Below are 14,535 nucleotides of genomic sequence, written 5' to 3' on the forward strand. Positions count from 1 at the left end.
AATTTTGGGGTGATGACAGGTGCTATGCTTATTAAGATGGGGGAGATTAGGGAGGACAATGGGGAGAGTATGGAGCTCTATTTTGGAAATATTACATTTGAGATGTTGTATTTGTTAGATTAAAGTAGATTGGTATAACAACTAACCCCCCACATTTCAATGGCTTAGCAAAATAAAAGATTGGTTTTCTGGTCATTGGGCAGCTTTTTTTCTATACGTTGATTCCAGCTTTTTCCATATTGAATCACTCCATAATCTAAGGCCCTAAAGTTTTCTAAATCCACCTATTGGAATAGGAAAAAGAGTATGAAGAATGCACTTTTGTTCTTAGAGGCCTTGGCACAGAATGACATATCCCTTCTCTTCACATTTTGTCTGGGGAGGACAAGTCACATGATCTCAGCAAGATGCAAGATGTCCTAGAAAATGTCGTCCAATCTTGGCATGAGTAGCCACTTTCCAGGAACAATTTTGCACCATGGAGGAAGTCCACATTTTTTGGCCAATGGCTACCATTTCTTCAATCATCTATTGAAGATTCCACTTGATATATCAAGTAGAGTTGACTGTAGAAGTGTGTAGCTCAAAAATGAAGTCTGATTTGATGATACAAATATTAATATCATCAACAAATTAGAATAAAAATAGTACTAGGATTAAATACCAGGGTCCACCTACATGTAGTGGTCAGAGAAGGATTATATAGATGTGAAGACTGAAAAAGTGATCAGAAATGTAGAAGAAAAAAAAATGAGATGATGATGTCAGTCACAGGAGCTATGAGAATTTTTTCAAAATTATCTCCTAAAATTATGATAAATTAAGTTTATATTAATTCATAATCACTTTTCCATAACATTTTGTTTAAATAGACATAATTTCTATGGACTATAAAATATATAATGTTAGGAGGATGGGCGAGATTGCAGGAGAGTAAGGAACTCCAAGAGTTTGCTCATCCTACAGGGCAGTTAGTAATCACACAGAGCTATATAAAGCACCTGTTTGGGGGCCCAGGATACCAGAAGAGCATTCTGCAACATCCTTGAAAGACTGGAAGGAGGTGACTGCTCATCTGCAAGGAGCATTCATGAGCAGAGCACTCCATGCCTCTGAGGCTGGTGCCCATCCTCCACTGGTAGCAAAAGCCACTTTGGGAGCTATTCTATGGCTGGAGTTGGAAGCTCCATTTCCCAAAATCAGGGGAGGAAAGATGGTCAGCAACAAACTTCAGCTACTGATGAGGAAATACAGCCAGATAAAGTATAATCCTAAGAGCAAATGGAGTTTGAACCCATGCAAGTCAGAAAGAGGCCAGTAGCTGCCATTTTAACTCCACCCCTGGCATGAGGGGAAGCAGGGCTGATTGAAAATCATAGTGAGTGTAGGGACCACTTTGCTTTCACCCAGGTTGGACTGCAGCCCTAGCCTAGGCTCCAGTCCCATCTTTTGCAAGGATGAAGCTGGGGGGACCTACACCAGCCTCTCCAGACAACTGCACAGGCTGGGCAGTCAGACACCGAAGTGTCCACCCCAACCCCCAATAGGATAGGAGGGGCTGGTGTTTCTTTAGCCTCTCTGGGCAACTTCAGTTGCTTTCAGTGCACACAGACTGGATACTTGGACACCTGTAGCTCCATCCTCACCCCCCTCTGGGCAACTGCAGGTGCCTTTGGCCTGCACAGACTGGGCTACTGGATGCCTGTGGCTCTACCCCAACCTTCAAGAGATGGGAGGGAGCTGGTGTATTCTCAGTCTCTCCAGGTAACAGCAGGTACTTGTGGCCTGCAGGGATTGGACTGTTGGATGTCTGTGGCTCCACCCCCAGCCCCCAATAGGATAGGAGGGGGGTGGTGTTTCCTCAGCCTCTCTGGGTAACTGCAGGCACTTTTGGTTCCCACAGACTGGATAGTCAGGCACCTATGTCTCCATGCCCATCTCCCAATAGGATAGGAGGGAAGCTGTGTTTCCCCAGTTTCTCTTGGCAACTGAAGCACTTTTGGCCTGCATGGACTAGACTGTTAGGTGCCTGTGACCCCACCTCCACCCCCCAATAGGATAGGAGAGAAGGAACCTCTCTAGGCAACTATAGGCACTTTGGACCCACATGGACTGGTTTGTTTTGCACCTGTGGTTCCATCCCCACCCCATAAAGGGCAGAAGGGACATTACTCCCTCAGCCTCTCAGGGCAACTGCAGGTGCTTTTGGTCCACATGGATTAGATTGCTGGGCACTCCAGAAGGTCCATCTCCACCCCTGGAAGGGAATGAGGTAGGCTGTAGACAGACTTGGCCTGTGAGGCTTTGATAACTCACACAGCTGTGCTCTGTGTCTAACCCTGGGTAAGGAGAAAGGTGGGAGAAGTTTCATTGGTCGCTGGGTCAACATGGACAACTTCTGTCTCCACTGCTTATAGTACCAACTACATCCTCAGCTCCTACTACATGACCAGCAAGGGAGAAATGGCAAGAATGTCCTAAACTAAAGAGAGAAACTGCTCCCACAAATTAATACATCTAGTAAGTCCAGTGCCAAAACACACACAAAAAATTACATCCATACCAACAAATAGGAAGATATTGCCAAGTCAAAGGAACAAGATAAGGTTCCAGATGACATAAAGAAGAGACAACTAAGCATATATGCTAAAAAAAAAAATCTCCTTAATAAATTCAGAGATGACTAAAGTCATTAAGGGTATTAAGAAGACACTGGGTGAGCATAAAGAAGAATTTGAATGTATACATAGAAAAATAGCAGACCTTATGGAAATGAGAGTCACAATAAATGATATTAAAAGTATGCTGGAGACATATAATAGCAGGTTTTTCTTTAACAAATCATTTTTATTGATACATATTAAAGCATAAATCCATCCAAAAAGTACAATCAGTGGTATTTGGTGTAATCACATATTTGTGCATTCATCACCCACATCATTCCCAGAGTTCTTTCATTATTCCAATAATAATAATAATAATAAACAAAAAACAAAGAGACAAACAAATGAACCTCATCACCTCTCAATCTCTCTGTTTTCCCTGCCACACATAGCTGCAATTCTTTTTTCTTCTCTCTAGAAGAAAAAATGAAATTTGTTAAAACATTCTTATATATGCAATATCACCCATATTTGTGTTTTACATGAAGTTTTACTATCTTATACAAGCCCATGTTACAGGTTTTAGCTTTACTTGTAGTAATACGCAAGACCTTGGACTGTCTCTTTCAGCCACTATCATACCTATATGACACTGATAGTTACAAACACAATGATATGCTTTAACCATTACTATTCATTTCCAAAGATTTGCAATCTTTTTAACAATTCTTCACAGATTAACCCTCAGCTTTCCATTCTCTACCTTCCTTTTATTTTTTTAACTTATATTCTAATTATTAACTCCATGAGTTTACATAATATAGTTAGTTAATAATAGTGCAGTCATACAGTATTTGCCCTTTTGTGTCTGACTTGCTTCACTTAATATAATGTCTTCCAGTTTCATCCATGTTGTCATATGCTTCATGACTTCACTTCCTCTTACCACTGCATAATATTTCATTGGGTGTATACACCACAATTTGTCTATGTATTCATCAGGTGATGAATAACTGGCTTGCTAACAACTTTTGGCAATCATAACAGCAGATTTGCAAAGGCAGAAGAAAGGATAAGTGAGCTTGAAGACATGGTCAATGCATTAGTCAGCCAATGGGGTGCTGATGCAAATTACCAGAAATCTGTTGACTTTTATAAAAGGCATTTTTTTAAGGATATAAGCTTAGAGTCAAAAGGCCCTAAAAAGTCCAACTCAAGGTTATGTCCTTATCAAACATGTTGATACAAGATGACAGGTAATGTCTCTGAGGGTTCAGCCTTCCTTCTCCCTTTTAAGTTTCCATGGTCCTAGCTTATTCTGATCTTAGATGTAGGCTGGGATAAGGTTCATCTCTTTCCCTGGAGCTTGTTTCTTTCTGGGCCAGCTGGTCTGTTCTTTTAACAAGATGAGTCTCATCCTTCTTCCTGGGGCCTCTGCCATGTCTATTGAGCTGTCTGTGTTCCTCTGTGTACTTCTTCTTTGTGTGTCTACTTCAGTGTGAGAGTCTGTTTTAACAGCCCACCAAGGGGGTAGGGACTCAACACTGAGTTGTACTCTAATGAAGTGGTTGAATCAAAGCCCTAATCTTAACATAAGTTAATCAGAATCTCAGCTGAATCTAATATAATCAAAGGTTATCAGGTCCAGAGAAAAAGACCAGCTTAAAGACATAATCAATATCTCTTATTGGAATTCATAAAGAATATCAAATTTGCACAGCTTCCAAAAGTGGCATACAAAATAACAGATAAAGAAAAGAATGGAAACAATTGAACTAGGTCTCAGTGAGCTAAATGACAGCAAGAGACATGCAAACATACTTGTCATGGGTGTCCAAGGAGGAGAAGAGAAGGGAAAAGAGGCAGAAGAAGTATTTGAAGAAATAATGGTAGAAAATTTCACAACCCTAGTGAAAGATATAGATATATATGTCCAAGAAGCACAAAGTACTCCCATGTGAATAAATCCAAATAGACACATAGTAATAAGAATGCTAAATGCCAAGGGCAAAGAAAGAATCCTGAGAGCAGCAAGAGAAAAGTAATGCATCACATACAAAGGATACTCAATACAATTAAATGATGATTCTCATCAGAAACTAAGGAGGTGAATAGGCAGTGGTATGATATATTTAAGATACTGCAAGACAGAAACTGCCAGCCAAGAATCTTATATCCAGCAAGATTGTCTATAAAAATGAGGGCAAGTTTTGTATACTCACAGGTAAACAGAAACTGAGAGTTTGTAAACAAGAGACTGGCTTTGTAGGCAATCCTAAAGGGAAGACTAAATCCTGAAGAGAAAAGGCAGGAGAACATGGTTTGGAAGAGAATCTAGAAATGAAAATTATATTAGTACAAGTAACTAAAATGTCAAAAGAATGGTGAAACTAAAATATTACAGATAAACCCCAAAGGTCAAAATAGGTGAAATAAGAACTGTCTTTACAACAATAACATTGAATATTAATGGACTGAACTCCTCAATCAAAAGACAGACTGGTGGAATGGATAATAAAATATGGGCCATCTGTTTGCTGTCTACAAGACACTTACCTTAGACACAAGGATATCATTATATTGAAAGTTAAAGGCTAGAAAAAGATATTCTATGCATGGATTAACAAAATGCAAAAACAAAACACAAAAACCTGGGATAGCTATGTTTATATTGGATGAAAGAGACTTTAAAAACAAAAGTGTTGTTAGAGGCATGGAATTATATACTAATAAAAGAGGCAATTCTCCAGGAAGAAATAACAATCATAAATATATATGCAACTAACAAGGATGTCCCAAATTACCTGAGGCAAACAATGGTAAAATTGAAGGGAGAAATAGATGTTTCTACAATAATAGTTGGAGATTTCAATACATCACTCTCAGCATTGGCTAGAACATCTGGGTAGAGGATCAATAAAGAAACAGAGAGTTTGAATAATATGATAAATGAACTAAACCTAATAGACATATGCAGAGCATTGCACCCCAAAATACGATATATTTTCTTCTCAAGTGCTCATGGATCTTTCTTCAGGATAGACTATATGTTGGGTACAAAGCAGCTATAAATAAATTTAAAAAGATAAGAATTATACAAAGCACTTTCTCTGATTATAATCAAATGAAGCTGGAAATCAACCACAGGTGGAAAAGGTAAAATCCCCAAAATAAGGCAATTAAAGAACACACTCTTGTTTTCCTGCTTCAACAGTTCTTGAACGGAACCCAGCGCTCGCCCCTGTCTGCCAGCCCCCCCCACCCCACTGCTTGCCACCGTCTGTCCAGTGTTCCGCAGCCGCCGCTTCTCAACCGCCCATCATGATGACCACATCCCCGTCGCAGGTGCACCAGAACTACAACCAGGACTTGGAGGCCGCCATCAACTGCCAGATCAACCTGGAGTTATAAGCCTCTTACATCTACCTGTTGATGTCTTACTACTTTGACCGTGATGATGTGGCTTGGAAGAACTTTGCCAAATATTTTCTTCACCAATCTCTTGAGGAGAGGGAACATGCTGAGAAATTAATGAAGCTACAGAACCAACCAGGCGGCCGAATCTTCCTTCAGGATATCAAGAAACCAGAATGAGATGACTGGGAGAGCAGATTGAATGCAATGGAGTGTGCATTACACTTGGAAAAAAGGGTGAATCAGTCACTAATGGAACTGCACAAACTGGCCACTGACAAAAATAACCCCCATTTGTGTGACTTCATTGGGACCCATTACCTGAATGAGCGGGCGAAGTCCATCAAAGAACTGGGCGACTACGTAACCAACCTGCGCAAGATGGCGGCCCCGGATTCTGGCTTGGGAGAGTATCTCTTTGACAAGCACACTCTGGAAAGCAGTGATGAGAGCTAAACCTTATGTTGGCTTCCCCAGAGCCACAGGATAGTAGTGCATGTGTGTTGAGTTTACCTTTCCCATAAGTTGTATCAATGTCTACCAAGTTCTTTCATTGGTACCATTCCTTCAAATAAAGTTATTTGGTACCCAAAAAAAACAAAAGAAACAAAAAAACAAAAAAATATAAAGAACACACTCTTAAATAATCAATGGGTCATAGAAGAAAATGAAAGAGAAATCAATAAATATCTCGAGTTAAATGAAAATGAGAGCACAACCTTTCAGAACCTGTGGGACATAGCAAAGGCAGTGCTGAGAGGGAAATTTATAGCCCTCAATTTTTACATTAAAAAGAAGAAAGACCTAAACTTGGAGATTGAATTGCACACCTGGAGGGACTAGAAAAAGAATAGCAATCTATTCCCAAAGCTAACAGAAGGAATAAAATAACAAAGATTAGAGTAGAATTAAATGAAATTGAGAATAAGTAAACAATAGAGAGAATCAACAAAACCAAAAGTTGGTTCTTTGAGAAGATTAACAAAATTGACAAACCCTTAGCTAGACTGACAAAGAAAAAAGAGAGAAGATAAAGTGAAAAATGAAAATGGGGACATTTCTACTGACCCCCACAGTAATAAAAGAGATCATAAGAGGATACTATGAACAACTGCCTGCTAACAAACTAGGCAATGTAGATGAAATGGAAAATTCTTAGTAACGTATGCACAACCTACACTGACCCTAGAAGAAATAGAAGACATCATCAAACCAATCACAAGAGAATGAAACAGTCATCAAACAATTCCCCAAAATGAAAAGTCCAGGACCAGATAGTTTCACAGGTGAGTTCTACCAAGCATTCAAAGAAGATTTAATATCAATCTTACTTAAACTCTTCCAAAAAAATTGAACATGAAGGAATGCTACCAAATTAATTCTATAAGCCAATATCACCCTATTACCCAAACCAGATAAAGATACTACACAAAAAGAAAATACAGACCCATTTCCCTAATGAATACAAATGCAAAAATCATCAACAAAATACTTGCTAATCAAATCAAAGAACAGCTTAGAAGAATTATTCATCATGATCAAGTGGTTTTTATATCAGGCATGCAAGGGTGGTTCAACACAAGAAAATTAATGAGCATAATACATCACATTAATAAATCAAAGGAGAAAAATCACATGATCCTCTTGATTAATGCAGAAAAGGCATTTGACAAAATACAGCATCCTTTTCTGATAAAAATACTACAAAAGGTAGGAATTGAAGGAAACTTTCTCAACATGATAAAGGCCATATATGAAAAACCCACAGCTAACATTGTACTCAATGGTAAAGGACTGAAAGCTCTCCCATTGAGTTTGGGAACAAGACAAGTCTGCCCACCATTACCGCTGTTGTTCAATATAATGCTAGAGGACCTAGTAAAGAAATCAGGCAAGAAAAAGTAATAAGGGCATCCAAATAGGAAGGGAAGAAGTAAAACGTTTGCTATTCATAGATGATATGATCCTATACTCAGAAAGCCTTGAAAAATGTACAACAAAGCTGCTAGGGTTAATAAATGATATCAGCATAGAGGCATTATACAAGATTAATATGCAAAAATCAATAGTGTTTCTATACAATAGTAATGTACAATCTGCAGAGGAAGTCAGGAAAAAAATTCTGCTTACAATAGCAACTAAACGAATCATATATTTAGGAATAAGTTTAAAAAGGACATAAAGCACTTGTATTCAGAAAACTACAATGCATTGCTAAAAGAAATAAAAAAGACCTAAATAAATGGAAGAACATTCCATGCTTATGGATTGGGGAGACTGAGTATTGGAAAACACAATTATCAAATTTATTTGGTAGGGTAAGGGGCCTGAATAGGCAGAAACTTCTTAAAAAATAACAGTGTTGGAGGACTTTCACTTCCAGACTTTAAATCATATTACCAGGAAGCTGATGTGACTCCATCAGCTGGGTACCCACCTACCACATGGGAGGTCCTGGGTTCAGTTCCCAGTGCCTCATAAAGAAGATGAGTAGTTGCAGCACCTTCCTCAACAAGCTAGATGCTGCATTTGCAGCAACAAATGGTGAGCTAGACACCACACCACCACAAGGAGCTAGACATTGCAACGAGTAGATGTCTAAATGAGCAGATGACACAAACCAGCAGATGCTGCCAATGTTGCTCAGGCTGTTGGGCACTCACCTCCCATGTGGGAGGTCCCAGATTCAGTTCCCAGTTCCTCCTGGAGAAGGTGAGCAAACAATCAGCAGACAGATAAGAGAACCATCTGTGGGAGGGGGAGATAAATAAAACAAAAGAAAAAAGAAAAGAAAAAAATAAATCATATTGCCTAACTTCAGTAGTAAAAACAACATGGTACTGTCATAAAGATAGACACATAGACCAATGGAACAGAATTGATAGTTCAGAAACAGACCCTTACATTTATGGTCAAGTGATTTTTGACAAGCCTGCCACCCTGTTGGGGCAGAACAGTCTATTCAATAAATGGTGCTGGGAGAACTGGATATCCATATCCAAAAGAAAGAGAACCTCTATCACATACCTTATAAAAAATTAACTCAAAATGGATAAAGACCTAAATATAAAAGCTAGAGCCATAAGGCTTCTAGAAGTAAATGTAGGGAAACATCTTCAAGATGTGGTGGTAGGTGGTGGATTCTTAAGTCTTAAAACGAAAGTATGAATAATGAAAGAAAACATAGATAAATGGAACATCCTCAAACTTAAACACTTTTGTGATTCCAAGGAATTCATCAAGAAGGTGAAAAGGAAGCCCATTCAATGGGAGAAAACACTTGAAAACCACATATCCAGTAAGGGTTTGATTTCCATTCTATATAAAGAGATCATGAAACTCAATAACAAAAGAGCAAGCAATCCAACTTAAAAATGAGCAAAAGACTTTTCTCATAGACATTTGCCCAAAGAGGAAATACAAATGGCCAAAAAGCACATGAAAAAAATGTTCAAAATGAAAAATATCTTCAATAAGGAAATGCAAATCAAAATGACAATGTGATATCTCACACTGCATAGAATGGCCATTATTAAAAACACAAGAACATTAAGTGCTGGGGAAGATGTGGATAAATAGGAATACTCCTTCACTGTTGGTGGGAAGGTAAAATGGTGCAGACAGTTTGGTGGTTCATCTGGGAGCTAAATATAGAATTGCCATATGATCCAGCACTTCCTCTACTAGGGATATATACAGAATAACTGAAAACTGATGTGAACAAACATTTGTACACAGATGTTCATAGAATTATTCAAAATTGCCAAAAGATGGAACAACTCAAGTGTCTTTCAACCAATGGATGGATAAGTAAAATGTGGTATATACATACGATTTAATACTAGAAATGAAATTGGGATATGTATAACATGGATGAATCTTGAAGAAATTATGCTAAGTGAAATACGCTAGACACAAAAGGATAAATATGGCATGATCTCACTAATATGAACTAAATATGAAGAATAAACACATGGAGTTAAAATATAGAATATAGATTATTAGGAGATAAGAGGACGGCTGAGAAGGGGTACTGATGCTTAATGTATGCAGAAGTTTTAATTATCTTTACTATAAATGTGTAGAAATGGATAGAGTTGATGGTAACACATTATAGTGAGTAGAACTAACATGGCTGGTTTATAAATATGATTGTGGCTGTAAAGGGTAGTCTAGGGATGTAAATGCCAATTGAAAGAAAACTAGAGAATAATCTAGAGCCTGAAAAACACAGTGAACCCAGCAGTGGATTACAATTGTGGTTATTAGTACAGATACAAGAATATCCTTCTATGAACTAGAAAAAATGTACATTACTATTGCAAGGCGGTAAGAATGTGGCGAAGCATGGGAAAATATAATTAATGTAACCTATGAACCACAGTTAATGGCAATAGTGTAATATTCTTGTTTCAGTGCCAAAGATGTACTGTGTTAATAATAAGGGAGTATGGAAAAAATATACCAAATGTATACTATCGACTATATTTAGTGATAAGAGTCTGATAATATCTCATAATGTGTACCAAATGTTCCACAAAAATGTAGTGTGTTGGTGGAGGAGTCCTGTATGGGAATTCCACACTTGTGCATGATTGTTTTGTAAGCTAACAACTTCTCTAATAAAAACATATTTTTAAAATATTTATGTATAGTTTTATGACTGCCGTATGGACCATCTTTTCTAATTTTAGGCTTTAAAAAATATTTTAGGGGAGTGAATGTAGCTCAAGCAGTCGAGTGCCTCTTTCCCACATGGGAGGTCCCAGGTTTGGTTCCTGGTGCCTCCTAGAAAAAATAGAAACAAACAACAAAACTATTCTGGGTGCTCAGTGGTTGAGCACCGGCTTCCTACATACAAGTTCCCAGGTTCAACCCTTGACCCCTGGTAATTAAGAAAAAAAGCACTTTAGCTTTCATGATAAACAATAGACATAAAATTTAAATATTGCAAAAACAGCTTCATTAATTCATAAATTTATCATTTTCTGCCCGTTTATGTTATTGTTTTGGGGGCACAAAACCAACTCATAAGCAAATGTACTTCATAGAAGCATAAGTGAAGAATAAAGTAAAGAAAAGATATTTTTAATTAAAACCATTGATTTAATTTGATAAAATACCAATAATTTAATTTGTTAAAATGTAGATCTTACTGAGATAAGTTTAGATTATCAGATGACAAACTCTAGTCTGTGGGTCAAATCTAGACTAACACCTGTTTTTGTACAATCTTCAAGCTAAAAATTATTTTTATATTTTTAAGTAGTTGGAAAAAATAAAAAATAGTACTTGTGACACATGAAATTAAAATTTCAGTGCTCATAAATAAAGTTTTAGTGGAACACATCCATCTCATTTTTTAAAATGTCTTCCACGGCTGTTTTTGTGCTATAGCAACAGAGTTTCAGTAATGGCAACAGATAACGGCAAAGCCTAAAATATTTACTGTTTAGCCCTTTTTAGAGAATGTTTGCAAACCTCTAATTTAAGGTGTAAGAAAGGACAATTATTATTTGAGATGATATATGTAATGCACTGAAAACAGATATTGTAGAGTAAGTATTCAATAAATATTAGTTCCTTTCTCATCCTTTTCCCCATTCTTTTTCACATTTTTAATGTAGTCATTTAAGGTGAATTTAAAACATTCAAAGCACATTCATACTGTCAAGCTCAAATGCATTTAATTATTAATTTATAGTTTTATATATTTGAATTTAGGTTAGATTCACAATTTCTTGTTTAACATTAATACACATTAATTAAAATGTTTTAAGTCAGATTGTTGTAATTTATAAAATGACTGTAGTAGATTTTTAATAGCAGTATTACATAAAGGTGACATCTTTACTTCAAAGGATTTTCTTTGCCTTAAAAGTTGGCTGTTATTGAAATGAGATTTTTGAAGCAAAGAGAGAAAATAAACTTTCTTTTGTATCTGCTTATATTTAGAGCTATAGTGTGGTGATCAGATTAGTTGACTACCTTGCTAATTATGTAAATCAAGTGTGTTCTCTAAAAGAATTGTTATTCAAAAAAGCATAATGATTAAATACATAAAATCCTCCAAATACCATGAAAGCAGAAACTTTGTTTTTCAATTCTTTTGCATTCTTCTTTTTATAGAACTAAAGTATTTTGATTTGTATAAAGTGGTAGTTTAAAATTTTAAAATTGATTTAAACATCCGTTTTTGACAAAATGTTTGTTCTTGTTTTCCACTTTAGGCAGAATTTAATCTGGTTTCTACTTATTTAACTTTCACAGGAAATGTTGCTCAAAACTGGAATAACAGGAGTTTAGAACTCGGATTCTTTCTAGTCATTGCCTCATAAATGAATATAATTCCTAGTCTGGCATCATGCATTTTTTTGCCTCCTAAACTGTTTATACACACACACACACACACATACACACACACATATCTTGTTTTCTGGAATTGCTTCTAACCCTGAATACCTTGAGATGAATATTTCTCTCAAGTAACATATTTAAATACCGTCTAGATGTAAAACTGTAAATAAAATAAATTTCTCTGTATTTGTGCATTGTAATGGAAAAGAATGCAAAATAATTATGTATGCATTTGACAAACTTTAATGTTATAGGTGATAAAATATATAAAGTTGATTTTCTTTATGATGTTATTAAATTTTTTTTCCAAAATTGTGGGGATAAGAATATTGCATAGCTGTCTCCAGGGATGTTGAGAAAGAAAAGCATTTCTTTGTGGGAAGAGCACACAGAGGCAGCTGGGAGATGAGAACTTAGTAATGTATAGGGTTCTTCGTGTGAACAAAGAGAATATTAATCTTGAATGTTGGTATAGTCATAATTCCTGGATTGTGAAGCCCTAAGCCTTGTGACAGTATTTGTTGCTACTAATGAAAAAAAAATTGTACGTGTGTATATATATATAAATTCCTTTCTTGTTTTCTTTTTGTTAAGATGTCAAGGATGGTTTTTTACCATGCCTTTTAGCAAGTATGGCTTTGCCTTTTTTCTTATTTTTTTTGTGGTTTAAGTCAGTTCTTAGCAGATTTTTCAGATACAGGTAAGATTCTGTCCTCACCCATGTTACTGGTACTGGGTGAGAAAAGATAGGGATATTTCTTAGTTATGGGTGAATAAATTGGACAGCTTCAGAAATGTGCAAACAGAATGTAGGGTGGTGCAGAATTATTAATACTTATTGTAAGATATGTATTTTAGTTAAAACAATTATAATTAACTGTAATAAACAAGAAATGAAAGAAAAATAGGGAAAATTCATGAAAACAAGAACTGTCTTTTAAAATACCTTATTTTCAGTGATGAATTTAATAAAATCTTGACAGTTGGTTGACACTTTCACTCTTCTAAAAAAACTTTCTGTCTCCCCAAGATTATGTCACTCATGAACATTACTGTTTGGATCAACTATATTGGCTCTATTATTTTTCTTAGAAAAATTAACTTCTTGAAACAAAAGTGCTTGCTCCATGCCCTTAAGCTTCCATTTCTCTTCTTCATCATCACAACCAGTGCCTTTCTTTTCCTAAGTACTCCTAGACTGGCTCTTGCTTTTCACAATGTTGTCTCATGTTTCCAAGGTTATGCCTTCATGTTCTTCCCATAACCATTAATGAAATTAAACAGACACTGGATTTTAACAATATGTGCTTACAGAAGATAAAATAATTTGAACTGGTATTCATAAGGAAAATGCTGTTGAGACATTTAAAGAAATTCAGAAAGTTTTGAAATAATATTTTGAGGTCTACCTCTAAGGATTAAGTTTATTACATTTAGAAAAGATAAGATTCAGAGGTTATATATTTTTAAATAAATGGAGGAATTCTTTTGATTTAATGGATTGAATAAAAATGTTAATCCAACATGGGGAGGGAAATGATCTTCTCCTTCTCCCCCACCATCAACTGCCAAATTTTGCAATTATAAATTTTATTAAAAAGTTAATTATTCATACTTTCTTTTGTATATGTTATTATTAGCAACAATCTCTTTGGAAATGAAAATCTCTGTTTTCTACTATTCATTTAAAAGTTAAGAATAGCTTTTATTTTTAGTTGCCTAGTTTTTCTACCTTATATGTAAGTCACAGGCTAAGTTTAGGTGACTACGTGTGAAATAGTATGTAAAAGAACACTCATGATAAGTTCCTATTTTCTGGAGGATGGAATGGTGGTTTTTATTTCTTTTGTAGCTTCTATCACATAACTGAATATGGCTCACATTTGTATAATACTTAAAAAGTTAGGTTCCATACATTCTCCTTCAAAAGGCATACATATCCTTTGATATACTTTATTATTGAGTCCGATTTTTTAATAAGGAAACTAAGATTGCAGAAGTATAATACCTTCTTCACCTATATCCTTTTGGCATTTATCATTTCCATGCATGGCAACTCACTTTTAAACTGCTGTGATCTTTTGTCTTTACAGCACCCCACAATCAAAAGGCTCACAATGTCCCTGACTTACCATCATGGAATTTCAATAACATTGCTTGG

At 36.1% G+C, this 14,535-nt stretch overlaps 1 pseudogene; it reads left to right on the plus strand.

The window, feature by feature from the left end:
- Positions 1–5,907: 5,907 nt before the first annotated feature.
- LOC101441327 (ferritin heavy chain pseudogene) lies at positions 5,908–6,609 on the plus strand (annotated as a pseudogene).
- The last annotated feature ends 7,926 nt before the right edge of the window (positions 6,610–14,535 follow it).

This window comes from Dasypus novemcinctus, chromosome 11 (genome assembly GCF_030445035.2).
Source record: "Dasypus novemcinctus isolate mDasNov1 chromosome 11, mDasNov1.1.hap2, whole genome shotgun sequence".
Taxonomy (NCBI): domain Eukaryota; kingdom Metazoa; phylum Chordata; class Mammalia; order Cingulata; family Dasypodidae; genus Dasypus; species Dasypus novemcinctus.